Here is a 15,469-nt window from a genome sequence, read left to right as displayed (position 1 = left end):
TGTTTTTTTTCCCTCAGTGTTTGTTTTCCCTGCCAGCACCTTGCATCCTGCTACCAGGTACCAGAGGCTCCTCTGCGCAGTCTGCATTTTGGGTCTTTTCTGGTGTGACACACCCCTGCTCAATCAACCTAGATCTTAGAGCTTGATCTTGTGCTGCCATGATTAGTGACTGCTGGATCACAGGTGGAGTGCCCTATGCATTGTGAGGAGTTTTCTGGTCTTGACATCAGGAGCCTGTAGTTCTCTTGGCCAGTTTATTGAGCCTGCTGAGTATCTGATTTCTGGTAGGTCATACGGGTTTAGGGCTTTGATCTGATTGTTACCATTACAGTGGTTCTTGAGAACCTGTCTTACCCTGTGGAGGGACAATGTTGCGGTTGTCCTCATTTCTGCCTCATGGTTCCCATGTGATTTGAAAATCCGCAGGCATTTGTAACTGTCATCCAGCTCTGTTATATGACCTTCTGGAAGGTGAATTTCCTGATGACTTTTGCTCTTTTTTTTTTTTTTTCATCAGACCACACTTCATCAGCCTGAATGACATTCATATATCCTTACTGTAGATCCTGGTCAGGTGGATCAGTAAGTCAATGTCCCTTTCCGTCTTGCCTTACAGCTTTATGTCATCCATGTGCAGGTAATTCCAATCTCCCTGTACATGTAGCTCCATTCCTGAATCTGTACCCTTACCCACTCTTATTGAAGATCTGGCTGAGAGGATTCAGGTCTATGCAGAACAGCAGTGGGTATGGTGCATCTCCTTGGAATATATCACACTTTACAGCCCCCTGGGCAAATGTCTTCAAGTTGGCTTTTAGTGCTGTCCTCCAGTGATTTACTGAATTCTGGGAAAGTCCATTATGGTCTTATTGACTTTACACAGGGGTAGGTGTTGGAGTATCCAAGTGTGTGAAATTGAGGCCTAGGCTTTCTTGTAGCCAATCCAGGCAAAGCTTAGGTTGTTCTGGCTGGTCTTGGAATCCGGATGGACAGCACTGTCTGTCAGCAGGTGGTGTTTTGAGCCTCTGCTGTTGTTACCAATCCCCTTCTGAGCATGTACCTGCACATGTGCCCATTTAGCTTGGCTAGTATTCCTGACAGGAGCTTCCCTGTTGTGGGCAGGTTCTTGTTCTGTAGTTGGATGGTGTTTGGTCCTTGTTGGGGTCCTTCATGACAAATCCCGTCCTGCTTTCAGATGTGGGTTGGTAGTTAGCAGCTGGTCAATTTTCTTTTGCTCCTTGGCCATGCAGAGCTATATATATATATATATATATATATATATATATATATATATATATGTTATGTTATGTTCTCCATGGAGATAAATTTGGGGGAAACAGAAAACGAGACGAGCAAGGTGCTTGATAGCATCTTAAACAGATGGGCACGGTGAGATTCATTAGTGGATCTGCTCAGGAACTGGGAAAACTAGGTGGGGGGTTTTATGCCTTGAAACGAAAAGCTGTTCTTCCTCACAGCACCTTTTAGCTAATTCTGAAGGTACAAAAGGATTTACATATCATTCGAAAGTACTTTTCTGAAGTCACACTGAAGTCAGAACCCAGACTTATCTTCCATCTTCTATCTTAGCTGCCTTTTCTTCAAAGTATCTTCTTTAAATGAGTTACCTAATTGTGAACGCACTGAATGTATTCAGTACCTGTATCTTCACTACCAGCATTCAAAAGAAAGGTAAAAAATCAGTGAATTTTGAATTTATTAACGATGCCAACAGTGCGTCAAATCCATTGAATCATTACATAACTGAACAAAAAATTGTGAATTAAAATCAGATGACTCATGTAACTCATCCCAAAGGAGGGATCATCTCGCTTCATTCAACACTCTCCTGCTATTTCTCTTTTATGTCTGTGCTGGTTTTAAAGTACCGACTCAGAGTATCATGTGTCTCTCACTTGTGGAACTGCAGAGGAAGAGAGCAGCCTGCTGAATTAATAATGGATGGTTTTTCCTCCGGTCGTCACTTCAAAAGAAGCCTGCGCGCAGAACGGGGCCGGCCTGTGAGCCACAGTAAAAGGAAACGTGCCTGAACTTCCCATTTAATAATGCTGCTGAAGTGGGAGCTTTAGCTCATCAAACAGATCCAGGGTCAGTCTAGATGAAGCATGTGTGGGAGGGCAGTGATAGCTCAGTGCTTAATGTACTTGACTAGTAATCAGAAGGTTGCTAGTTCAAGCCCTGCTGTTCCAAGTTGCCACTGTTAGGCCCCTGAGCTAGACCCTTAACCCTCAATTGCTCGTTGTATTCAGTCATAATTGTAAGTTGCTTTAGATAAAAGTATCAGCTAAATGCTGTAAATGTAAATTGGAACTGAAGCTAATCAAAGAGATCCAGGGTCAGTCTTGCTGAAGTTGCTACTCAATGCACACCTGGACCAGCACCACATGAACGCATTTCATCAACCTGGGTCCACATGGCCTTTAAAAAGCGTCCAAGTGGCAAATGAATGGATGATTGTTAATTGTACACTGTAGAACCACAGGCCTGTGATGGGCTAATACATGGGGTTTAATTGGCTTCACTGAATTGGTTTCTTAGTCCCCAGCTACCTGAAAGCCCAACAAAAGTAAGTAAGATGGCCGAGCATAAGGTTCTTTCATTTGCATTTCATATGTAATCTTGATTTCTGTAAAAACTTATAATAAACTTCTTGAATATAACAACGGTTACTTGAATGTTACTAAAGAAGGCAAGGAGCCCAAATGTGATGTTTGAGGTGCAGACATGTCCCTAGCCATTCCCTCATTCCTTCTCCTTCTTTCACCTCCCCTTTTTTCTGTCTTTTGCAAAGCCTCCTCTTCTTTCTCTCTCCAGTGCGCTCGTCATTGTCCCACACCTCTCCATTTCATTTAAACCCAATTAGTCCCATGTTGGATAAACCTTCACGCCTGATTACTGCTCCTGCCATGGAGGAGTTCCTGCCCGGATCACCAGGGAGAGAGATAGGGGAGGCGGAGAGCTCATCCGGCTGAAGGGAGAGGTGGCAACCCCAGGGAAGAGGATTTAGCTGAGCCCCTCTCCTCTGGAGGTTCTGACTTATCTGCAGTGCAAAGACAGACTACATAAGGACATGCTTTCAGACCAAAATGTTAACAAATGGGATAACGGCACCTTTTTTTAATGTGTTTGACACACAAGAGATTTACACAGAGTACGCAAAACATTAAAGACACCCATTAAGGAAACAGGAGTCCAAAGGCTATGGATCCTAACTGATATCCTCTCATTTCCCTCGCGAGACCTGAAAAACGGACTGCAAATGGGAAAGAGAAAGCAAAAAAGGCAAAGGAAATGGTCTCTGGTTGGTTGGTGTGTGGAGCTGGCAGGCACGCCAGCCTGAGTGTGTGGAGAGCTGCCGGCTTCTGAGCTCCACTGTGTCTCGGGTACAGGCCAAAAGACACACGGCCACCGGCTGGCCAGTGCTGTAGAGAACAGTTCACTGGTCAAGATGTGGAAGAAGAATTACAGCCTACATGAAAGTTCCAAATCAGGTGTGGTGTCATGTTACAAATGTGTGCTTAATGTCTGTGCCACTAGGGTCACTATCATTGGGCTGGGCAGGGCAAAAGTGTCCACAGATTAGCATGAAATGCTTTCATAGTTTCCTCTCGATGTGGTGCAGGCAATCAATTGGTTTCAATCAGATTTGTTTCGTTCATTTTAACAGTGCAACTGAATCCAGGCATTGCAGTGAAACCCATCCTGGTCGGGTGCATCCAGACTGACTCTGTGAGACTAGCCGAGGACAGCCCAATAGATGTACAGATCTGAGATCATACCTCCTCCTTGTTCATCATGGCTTTGGACACAAAAACCGCCTCTAGATCAGTGCTCAGAGATGGCTAATGAAAGCTGTCCCAGAGATGTATTTCACTAGAAGGAGCATTCAGTTGGTACAACAAGAGAACATGTGAGGGACATGCCAAGTTATTACAGCATAAGGAAAAGGAAATTTTAAAAAGCAACTAATTCTGATGTAAAGAGAGAGAGAGAAAAGCAGGGATAAAGAAAAGAGCCTGTGGGACAATGATTTAAATGTACTGTACATACAGTATTAAGTCAGAATTACCGTATATATGCAGAAAGTATATAATGTAATGCATATTTACTGTATATTACTGCATATTATATTTACTGTGTGTTACCGTAGTTTAAGCTACATACTTTATATACTGTACATGGCATATTGAGTGTATATTGAGAGACGGAGAGAGAAAGAAGGGACAGGGTAGGGAGGCAAATGTCCTCACCAGGTTTACAGAACTGCTGAAAGTGCAACAGAGCAAAGCCAAAAGACAGAGAGGCAGAGTGAGAAATGATGAGAAAGACAGAGATGTAGCGTGAGAAATGTGAGAAAAGACAGAGAGGCAGAGTGAGAAATGATGAGAAAGACAGAGATGTAGCACGAGAAATGTGAGAAAAGACAGAGAGGCAGAGTGAGGAATGGCGATAAAGTCAGAGGTAGCGTGAGTGTCAGGCATTGATGCAGACCTATAGATGTAGAATGCATGTGAGACAGTTAGAAAAACTGAAGAAGCTTAAGACAGCAAGTGTAAGAGTGCAGCACAGAGACCAAGAGCAAAGGGAGAAGGGAAGGAAAAGCTAGCATCCCATACAGAGAAGTAGGAAATGAGAGACAGAGAGGGAGAGAGGGAGAGAGAGAGAGAGAGAGAGAGAGAGAGAGAGAGAGAGAGAGAGAGAGAGAGATCAGATCAAAGCAGACTGTGAGCAACAGTGCAGGGAGATATCAAACACTAAATAATTGGGTCATAAAGATTCCGGCTCTGTGACGCCCGGATCAACAAAGCACAGCGCGCACTCCTGCCTCAGAACCATCAGAGCACAAACCCACAAGAAAGGATATGCATTATGCAGACACACACCTGCTACAAGTCTAATACACACACACAAGCACGCGCTTCGTCATCTTCCTTAAAACTGTACACCTTTATCATCTGTATCTTTTTTTCCCCTCATTGTCATCACCACGAACCCAAAAGAAAGATCTGAAAAAGGCAGCTCATAAAATCAAGCATTCCATAAGCATCATCAAACGAGTCCTTTGTCACCATCCCGGCAGCCCTCCTCTGCTATTAACAACTGTCAGTGATTAATGGTTAATCACTCGTCTCAAAGACATGCCAAGCAAAAGTATATCATATACACCGCCAGTCAACTTTGGGGACCTAACTTTTCAAATTTATAAATGAGCATGTTTTCTTTGTCCCTTTGCAATAGCTTAATATATTAAAGACTAAAAATGAACAAATAAATTATTAATTTGTTAAAATATGCTCATTTAGTAGCTAAAGCTGCTGTAGTTTCTTCCTACCAGTTTCTTCATACCAGCAATCATTTTTCCCTGCCTTCCTTTCTGGGTTACTGAAAAGATTTTCAATATTTGAATTTAACTATAACTTGGAGAAAACAAACTGTCAATTATTTATTTAAGGCAAAATCTGCTATTTCTAACAAGGAAGACACTTTGCATAATATGAAGCTGAATGTTGCAAAATATACATAAAATATTAGCAAAGAATAGTTTTATGTTTGGGAGTATTTTTTCCAAGTGAACATTAAACATTATTTGGGGAAAAATATCTAGGTGTCTGTAAACATTTTACTGACAGTGCATTAAGAGACAAAGAACCTGGAAGAACTTCCTAGAGTTTCTAGAGAGCTAGCAGTCTGTTTTAGTTGAAAGCCGTTACCGACAGTGCCAGCATGCAAGCAAAGTTCTTCTAAAGCCATAGGAGGTGGACCACTGCTGAGCGTCTGCAGCAGACACAAAAAGCACCCACATAGACACACACAGACACACACACATAAACGCATACACACAAACAGTAGTGTAAATAAAAAGGCTGGCTGGGCTATAAAAAACACACAATAGAGTGCTGCCTACACTATTCCGCCTTATACGCTGTCTGATAATGGGGGGGTTGGGTAATTGGCGGGGGGGTTGGCTAATGGGGTAAGCGTTGGCTAGTCTGGGGCGGTTGGCTACTCTAGGAGAGATTGGATACTGTGGGGGGCTGGGTAATTGGTGGAGGAGTTGGTTAATGGGGGGTTTGGCTAGGGGAGTTGGCTAATCGGGGTGTGGGGGGGAGTTGGTTAATTGGGGGGGGTTGACTAATGGGGGTTGGCCAGTGTGGGGGGTGGCTTATAGGGGAGGGGTTGGCTACTGCTTTCTTTTAGGCATACAGCCACCATTCACCATCTGATTACACTCATTACTCGATGCTCCAAACTTCTGCTCAATTAAACCCATTCCAAAGATGACGACTTACAAATGTCATTTTCCCAAATGTATTTAACATACAGGCACACACACACAAATACACATACAGAGTAAATTACATGCATACCACACTAAACTGTTGCCTGAGCACACACACACAAAGAGTTTTTAAAGGATGTTATGACAACACTTAATGAAATACTGTTGTTTTAGAGAGGAGGGAAGTGGTTTCTTCAATGGCGCTCTCAGTGCCTCGTAACAATTACTGCCATCTGCTGAGCACAGTTACAGCTCCTACAATGAATTTGACTTCAACACACACAGCCCCACCATCAGCCTGCAAAAAAAACTTACCATCAACAACACAGTCAAATCCATCCTCCATCCTGTGTTTCTCATTTCTAGGAAGACACCTGCACATATCCACTGGGGCAAATCAGGTGCTGTACAATTCGTCCATCTGTCTCATTAGTATCAGTCTCTGATGCAATCCACTGTTAACAGGAGTGGGCAATATGGAAACCAATATATCATCACAAGATTTGCAGGTATTTTTATCAAGCATGTCACCTGCCTATTAGGAAGACAAATGACTTAAAGTCTATGAGCTTTGGATGGCTATTGTCAAGAGCATAATTACATAGCCTAAGCCCCCATAGCTAATAACATAAAGGCAGATCTTTATGAACGTAGTAGAAGTTGACAGTCCTCAACAAATGTACACTGCCTGCAGGACCGAGGAAGAGCACTCAAACTCCAGAAAAAGCCTGATTAAGTAGCATCCAGAAAAACATCTCATACTTCCCACCATCCCCCCCCACACACACATAACATCCGTGAGCTTCTGCTGAACACAGCTGCGCTTACCCAGATAAGCCAGACGGCATTTCTGGACCACGGCCATGCTGCCCCCCACGTGGTAAAACCGGTGGCCCAGCAGCGATGACATGTTGGCCACAGTGGAGCGCTCGGCTGTCACCGAGGACAGCTCCGTGACCTCCGAAAACAGCTCCGTGACCTCCGAGAACAGCTCTGTGAGCTCCAAATGCAGGGTGTCAGCACTGCACTCACACACCCACCACCTCGAGCAAACACACACTGCACAATGCCTTGTCAAAGCCCACCGATTTACCCACAATCCACCACTCCACCTCGTCTTTGCTCATCCGTACCCTTCTATCTCCCTTCTGTGTGCTATTTATGCAAAGCCTTTGAACCTTTGTGGACAGAGCTGTCAAAGCAGAGCAGGATTTGCTTAGAAGATCTAATGCAGTGTTTCAGAAAAAGACACATAATGCATTTGCCTCGACCTGTAGCATGTGTGACTACCTTGGGGGGGTTGATGGGGTGAAGTGAAGGGTCAACGTGAAGGGTCAAAATACATACATATATTGACATTGTGTGTATATATATATATATATATATATATATATATATATATATATATATATATATATATATATATATATAAATATCTAATCAGGCAATTGTTTCTTTTTCCTTTTCCAAAGAACCTCTACACAACCTGTAGATGCTTATGTATAGATTATGTATAGATATACAGAGGGAGAAAAACAATTTGATACTATGAAATAGCACACACATCCCAGAAGTGAGAGAGCTTTGACACCACAAGGGTCATAATCATGATAGTGAGCAGTAAGAAAATTGCAGTACCCTGAGCAGTCGGAGCTCGGTCTACAGTAGAGATTCAGTCTCCAAAGGAAGACCCTTCTGAACCAATTTCTCTAAGCAACATGGACATTTTAGCAAGCTGGCAGGGCAATTTCTCTAAGGCCTAGCTCTCAGGCAATATTCTTGATGTTGCAAGTGGGTCCAAGAAGATAAAGTGTAAAAAAAACACGTATTAAAAACTATCCTTAAAACCATTGGTTCAGTTGGTCATTTATATCGTGCAAAATATATAGAAATAATGGTGGTATTTAAACATAGCCCCACTCATTTGAGATGAATTAATGTAATGAACAAACTAAGGTTTTTAAGTACAATTATCATGTGAAGAATGTGGTGGAAAATCCTTTGCAGACACTGGTGATCACCTGACCCAGGCGACCACATGAAGTTCCGTCAGGCCTATACTGCACGCATTTTTGACTCAGTAGGTAGACTGCATGCTCAGAGGTGTCCCGATCAGGTGACTGTTGTGGTCAGGCCAGAATAATCCTCCCACGAGGTAAAGCGCCATTCAGTGGCTTTGGCTGGTTGGATCCAAGCAGGTAAGAATGCTTCATGTACATTTCAGCATTCATCCTGCTGCTGCCTAAAGTTGTAGCGTCATGAAAAAAGCGCACGTTTATTCACACATTAATAAATAATTTCCCCTGACAGCCACAGGGCCTTGCATGTCATCATGGTTAACACATAAGGTGGCATGCTTTCACAAGCAGTTTTTTTCCCCCACATTACTGGCATTCTAAACGTAACAAACTGAATATTTCATCAGTATATCTAGGCAATTAACTGCATATGTGCAGAGGCTGCATCTATTCAGAAAGTCCTGCAGCAGCTTGGGTCATTGTGATCATTAGAAATCTGTCTTCTGATGGCTGAAAAAGCTTTGGGGTGGATAGGACGTGCGGAAGCTAATTAAGGACCACGGACAGCAGCCTGGTGGATGTCTGCTGGAAAACATCTCCTGGCAGGAGTCTCCCAGCAGACCAGAGAATCCCAACCACGAGCTCCTCCCACAAATGGGGGCCAGCCGCAGGAACGCAGCGCTTCTTGCAGCCGCTGCATTGTGGGTTGGGAAGGGGGATGAAACGCCACTGCTGCTGCTCTAGGAACGGAGCCCCTTCTGGGCCCTACAGCGGCATGAAAACAGCAGCACAGAGCACTAATGAATGCACGAATCCACTTCTGACTGTGCACCTGCTGGCAGCTCCAGGGACCGACGTCAAAGCACTGTTGTCAGGAAAATTGGTGGGTGGATGTTCTTGGAGAAGGAAGGAGGCCAGCTGGGTGGGGTCAGGAGGACCCCCATCCTACCCAGTTTTGCCTTGTGCCATTGCCCAGTGCACGGACTGAGCACTGCCAGTAGCGGTATCTCAGAGAACAGAGTCAGCCACCTCTGTGCCCTGGCTAATCTCCTCTGTGTCACAAAGAATGGCTAAGCGGGAAGCACTGAAAGGAAATATTCTGCAAACTGTAATGGTTAAGGGTGTCTGACTCATGCCCAAGAGCTGTACTTGGACAACAAGGAAAATCCATGATTTATTCTCCACCATATCTACTAATTAGGGCTGCATTACTTCACCACAGTAGAGATTCTAGTATTTCAGAGAAACTTAAGTATAAACAGGTAAGCAACTTGAAAACATTCAGGAACAACAAACACAGGCCCCTTAAATATGCTGTCAGCCTGCAGGGAAGCCCAAAGCACAGCTTTTCTAAGAGGAGTTTATAAATCTTATACACAACCAGATAACTCCAGTTTGAATAAGATACAGGGAGATGAAAAGAGAGTAGAGGAGAGGAGAGGAGAGGAGAGAAGATGGGAGGTACAGGAGAGGGGAGATAGAGGAGAGAAGAGGGGAGAAGCAAAAAGAAGAGCCATTTGGTTTGTGCCCTGAAGCATTTGGAGACCTGCCGAGCCTCATCAATGTGCAGAAAGAGAAGGCGCATTTCTACATTAAACACTCATTTCTACATAAAGCACTCATTCTTACATAAAACGCACATCTTCCTTGTAGTCAACCCATCCATCAGTACACACTGACTGACAGACACTCTTTGCACACACATCCACACACAGAAAACACGTACACACACATACAGTGTAAATACACACCTGTGCATAAACAAAGACACTTCAGGATAAATATAAACAAGTGTGGACTCATAGAATTGCAGAAAGTAAAGAATCTACTGACTTGCATTGATAAATATGCAAGTTGCTCTGAATAAGAGCGTCGGCCAAATGTAAATGTACTGACACGATAAGAAGCAGCATGAGGTTTAAGTGGTATGCAGAGAGAATTCAGCTGCAGCACACAGCAACATGAATTTCCCATCTCTAAGGTTAGTTCTGCACCCAAACTGGCCTTGTGCTTCAGTACAGCGGCTCGTTATCACACTTATTTGTCATTCGTATAATTTATTGTTATTATTTGACAGATTGCTGAATTCTGCATTTGATTATTCAAAACTGAATGGGAGTTAAGGTATATTTCATTTGTATCATCTTTACCTTAAGGTTTCTTAATAAAAGGGTTTTAGTGTGAAATTGAACATTTTTCTGCAGTCAGTCACTAAGATCAGGGTGAAATTCACACGCTGGTATTCTTAAAGATTAAGCCAATCGAATTTAGTGTCACGTTAATGATAACGCAGGTGCGCGTCCTACAAGCATTTTCTGCGCAGTTGCCACTGACTGAGGTGACGTGCGTCAAAAAATCCTGGTACCTATAAGAAGGTTGTCCTGAGGGCACATTCAGACCTAATATCGCCATCTGGACTTGGGCTTACAATAGAAATGTGTTTCATAGTCGATGTGTGTGAAGGAATGTTTTTGGTTGCAACAGCAAAATAAAATCGAATCGAGAAGTGTAAAGCGATAGCACAATTCGATTCTGTGGTACACAGATTTATTGTAATCAATTCAGGTTAAAGGTGTCCACACATTCCACAAGAATAATTTGTCGAGAGTAACTGAATACATTTAAGACGAATGAGTGGAATATCTTCATTTTAAAGACTTATCAAGTTGACAACAGTGTATGAAATCTAATGGCGCGAGACGAACTTCGCGACCCCTCCCATTCAAGCGAACATGCGTTCCGTTGTAGCACCACGGACAGCGACCTGCCCAGAGCAAACGTAGCCTAAAGGGTGTCTGGAGAGTAAGAAAATCAACCCCCAAAACAAACACGCATATATTTATATATAATGTTTCTCGTTTGACTAGATGGAATGAAACATTATAATTACTATTAGAAGTAGTAGTAGTCTGATCCCAGCACAATTCTTACTTTGGTCAAATTTATACCGCAGAAAAATATGACACCTCATATCTGAGTAAAAATAAAATGCAAAAAAGACTCACCCCTTTCAAAACTGAGATTTTTCAAAACTTCTAGTTCTGCCATTATAGATGATCCCATGCGCACATCGCGTTAACCAAATGATCCTTTCCCAAAAAATCGAAACGAAAGGGACGGTCTTTAGAAAGCAGGTGTCACCGCGCTGTTCCATATAATTTTGGCACCCTTTCCAAACATTCCTTCTCTCAGCAAAATACGAAGTATTTTTTTAAATGCACAGTGCAATCCCAGATCGGTCTTAGAAAAATAAACAACTAAATCCATTTGGACATGCAGAATCCCGGAGCGCGAGAAGAACCTTTCCAATATCCATTCCTTCTGTGCCCTCTCTCTTCAGCGCGCACGCTCTCTCGCTTTGCTCTCATTGCGTTTCGGTTTGCAGGGACCACAGCGACAGTGAATGTGTCCGCATGGGCTCTACCCGGGAGGCTATTAGCTGGTTTCATTGGTGTTTTCGAACATTCGGCGAAACGAGTGCGTTCTGTATTTGTGTACGTTTGTGTGTGTGTGTCCGTGTGTGGGGGTGAGTTTGCAGGGTGAGTTAAGAGGGTCTAAGAGGGTCTAATAATTAATCTTTAACGCTACTGTATTTCAAATTGTTTACAAAGACCACAGGTTTGACCACTTGAGTTTCTCAGACATGATTTTTGCGCGTTAGACAGCTTAATTATTTAAGTGTAGATCAGATGGAACCACGTAACAGTTGTCAGCAAAACGTTGCAAACGAGTAAATGTTGCAAAAGAAATTTCTGTCACTACTTTTCGTGAACAGTAACTACAGATTGAAATAAACGTCATTTGAGGTTGGTTTTTATATCCTTTCATCTAATCGCTACACTTATTGTGTGTCTGGTGAACCCCAATACTTGTCTCTAGCGTTTCACAGAGTTTAAAATCGTTCAATCTGCGCAAGTCACTCAGTCACACATGAGCCACGCGCAAAGAGAGAAGCGGTGACGTACTCCAGGGGAAACGGCTGGTTCTGAATTACTTTATCTGATTTATAATATATTTTTAAAAGAAAGAAAACCCTGCTGAATCTCTTGGGCCAAATCTTTTAGGTCATTGAAAAGCCATGTGCTGAGCCAGGTTATTTTTTTTAAACTCGACTGTTTTTTCCCTTGTTCCTGGATGCAAAAGGCACAAGTCTACCAAGCATTATTTTCCCATCTATCAGCCCCGGAGAGACCGACAGTCGCAGTGAGGGGGCACAAACCGAGTCCATGCAACGCGTCTGCACGCGGACTTGCAGTCGTAGCCCATATGTATCAACTGAATAAGAATGTCATTAGTGAACAAGGTTGATGATTAGTGAACAAAGATGACGAGCGAATAAAGGCCAAAGAACGTGAAATGGGTTATGTATCGCCTATACAAAAGAAAGTCGAAAGTAAGACATGTTTAACTGCGTGACCAATAACAATTTTTTAATTATTCAAGTCACCTTTAAATATTTAATTTTTAATGCCGCGAGATTCTTTATAAATTCCACTGAGCATTCTATATTACTTGAAGCAAAACAAAAATCCATATATAAATGGTTGCTTATTGAGGTTGGTGGGCACCAGTTACTAATTGAAAAAGTACTATTAGCGCACATGGGTTGAATTCAGTTGAATTAGTGTATTGCTTTCTGACTCATTGTATTGATTTAATTATTGTGAACTACCCACATAGATTAATCAGAATCTGTGAGATCTGATTCACTTGATTCAGAACTCAGGATGGGCACAAAGTTCATGGATGTTCTACTTGCTCCAGTCATCCTGGGTGTTCAGTTGCTGAGGTTCCTGTATGACTGGGTGGTGACACACACACACACACGCACACACACGCACGCACACACACGCACGCACACACACGCACGCACACACACACAGAGACCAATGCTTTTCTGTCACATGTCCAGAGTTTAGGACCTACATCAAATGAAGCTCACCTCGAGCTATGTTTCCATGGGCTCAGGTCTCAGAAGGAGACTCTCTTCAGTGGGACTAGAAGACTTTGCCTGCATGGCTAGGTTCTTCTAATTAGGAGATGATTCAGGGGTTGGGTGGTGGTGTTAGTGAACACTGGGGTTTGTCATAAAAGGAGAAAAGAAACAAACACCATCTAAAACACATCCATCCCAGAGTATCCTTGTTTATGCTCCATCAGTGAGGCTAAGCTGGCATGTGACAACGCTTCTCACGCTGGCCTCATTTCAGCACTTACATAAAACCCATGGGGCCCTTTTGGCTTTTTGCCCCACCAGACAAAGGAAAAGCATCACGTTGTACTAAATTGCACTGTCAGTGTAGAGTCACCTTTTCTGACTACAGCTATGCACAACCTGTGTTCGGGAGAAGTGGCCCATGATTCTCGGAAATGACAGTTAATGGCTCAGTGTGCCTGACTCGAGAGCTGTCCCTGGGGCTTCCCGGCCCCATTCATCACTTCAGCAGCAGCAATGCGGAAATAAAGACTTAGAAAATATATGAGAGTTTCAGTCTGGGATTGGGGGAGCGGTGTTCACGGCATTCTAATCAGAGACATATCTTCATCATTTGCATTTGGGTATGTGGGGAGGGTGCCTGTCAGTGCTGATACATAAAGGACTCGTCAGATATCACAGAGAGCTCCCTGATCCCTCTATGGAATCATTTTGGGTGTTTTTTTTGCTGTGTATGGTGTTTGTTTGTGTATGCGTGCACATGTGATTTTAACATTTTGATAATGCCTTTGTGAAGGACACTGACTTTGGTTGGTTATTCTAGAACATTTTGTCCTCAGCAGAAGGTCAAAGTGTCCCAGAATGGTGTTCAAAGATTGGATCAGAGCAGACCCTTATTGATAGGCAAGAGAGTGGACTGAGATGTCAGCGAAAAGATCAATATGTCTGGAGTGGCAAGACATCTACTGGCCTCCTCGGTATCGACCATTATATTTCATTTAACAATCAAAGCTCCATGTTTTTCTGTTCTGTGTGTGTGTGTGTGTGTGTCTGTGTGTGTGTGTGTGTGTGTGTGTGTGTGTAGGTTGTGTTGTTCTGAAAGATATTATTGGTGTTCATGGTATTTATCAGTTTATGCAACACACAAATACAACGATTACACCCACACACACACACACACACACACACACACACACACACACTGTGTATACCCACCCCACACACATACAGAACATTTTTTATAGTCTGATTTGATCTCTGGGTCCACATTCCTAATATTTCCACACCTACACAACTGTACCCCCATTCTTCCTGGTCTCATCCTCCATCACTGATTTCTCTGAAGAGAAACAAACCATCAACAGTCTGACAGCCAAATTGACCAGAGATTTGGAGGGAGAGAAAGAGAGAGTCTGTGTGTGTGTGTGTGTGTGTGTGTGTGAGTGGTGTAAGGGACAGTGGATCTAATTAAAGCATACCACAACATTTACCTGTCACCTCCTCTCTCCAGACAGGTTGGACTTTTTCTTTCTCTCTCTCTCTCTCGCTCTCTCGCGCTCTCGCTCTCTCTGTCAGTCAGTCAGTCAGTCAAACTGGGTGATAAGCTTGTCGGTTGAGGGCTAAATTACAGCACCATTGAGCTGTGTTGTATAAAACAGCTAAGAGGAACATTGATGGGCATCAGGCTGCTAGACTGTCTCCTCTACACTCAGCCTGCTCCCATACATCAACCCACAACCCACCACACCATAAGACCTTAAACTGGTTTTCATCGAGTATCTCACCATTAGATACACCGATATAACATCACGATACAATATGATGAAGGAGTTCAAAGCATCTAAACATCGCTGTGTTCTAATGAGCCCAATGTCAATAAAATTAAGTAAAATAACTAAACCGAGGGAGCAGATGAAGACTACAGCTGCAAGTGTAAGGCCAGCTTCTTCTCCACACTTCCACCCGAAGCCTGATATATGCACACCCGACAGACTGGGACTGAGTTACAAGCCTTCTGTTACTCTGATCAAACCTTACACCAACCCTTTTCTACTTCTAACACTCAAGCAGAGCACTGCAGTATTACGACAGACAGACAGACAGACAGACAGACACACACACACACACACGCACACGCACACACACACACGTACGCAGTTGACACAGCGGTTGTCCTGCTTCTCGCTTGCCTCCAGTGGGTGATTCAGACTTAAT

At 43.3% G+C, this 15,469-nt stretch overlaps 1 protein-coding gene across 6 annotated transcripts in view; it reads right to left on the bottom strand.

Moving 5' to 3' along the window:
• Positions 1 to 15,469, bottom strand: part of plch1 (phospholipase C, eta 1) — a 61,079-nt gene that overhangs the window by 38,090 nt on the left and 7,520 nt on the right. The window lies entirely within an intron of this gene.

The sequence above is a fragment of the Electrophorus electricus genome, chromosome 6, assembly GCF_041902795.1.
Source record: "Electrophorus electricus isolate QZ-2024a chromosome 6, ASM4190279v1, whole genome shotgun sequence".
In the NCBI taxonomy this organism is placed as follows: Eukaryota; Metazoa; Chordata; class Actinopteri; order Gymnotiformes; family Gymnotidae; genus Electrophorus; species Electrophorus electricus.
This window is presented reverse-complemented; position numbering and strand designations above follow the sequence as displayed.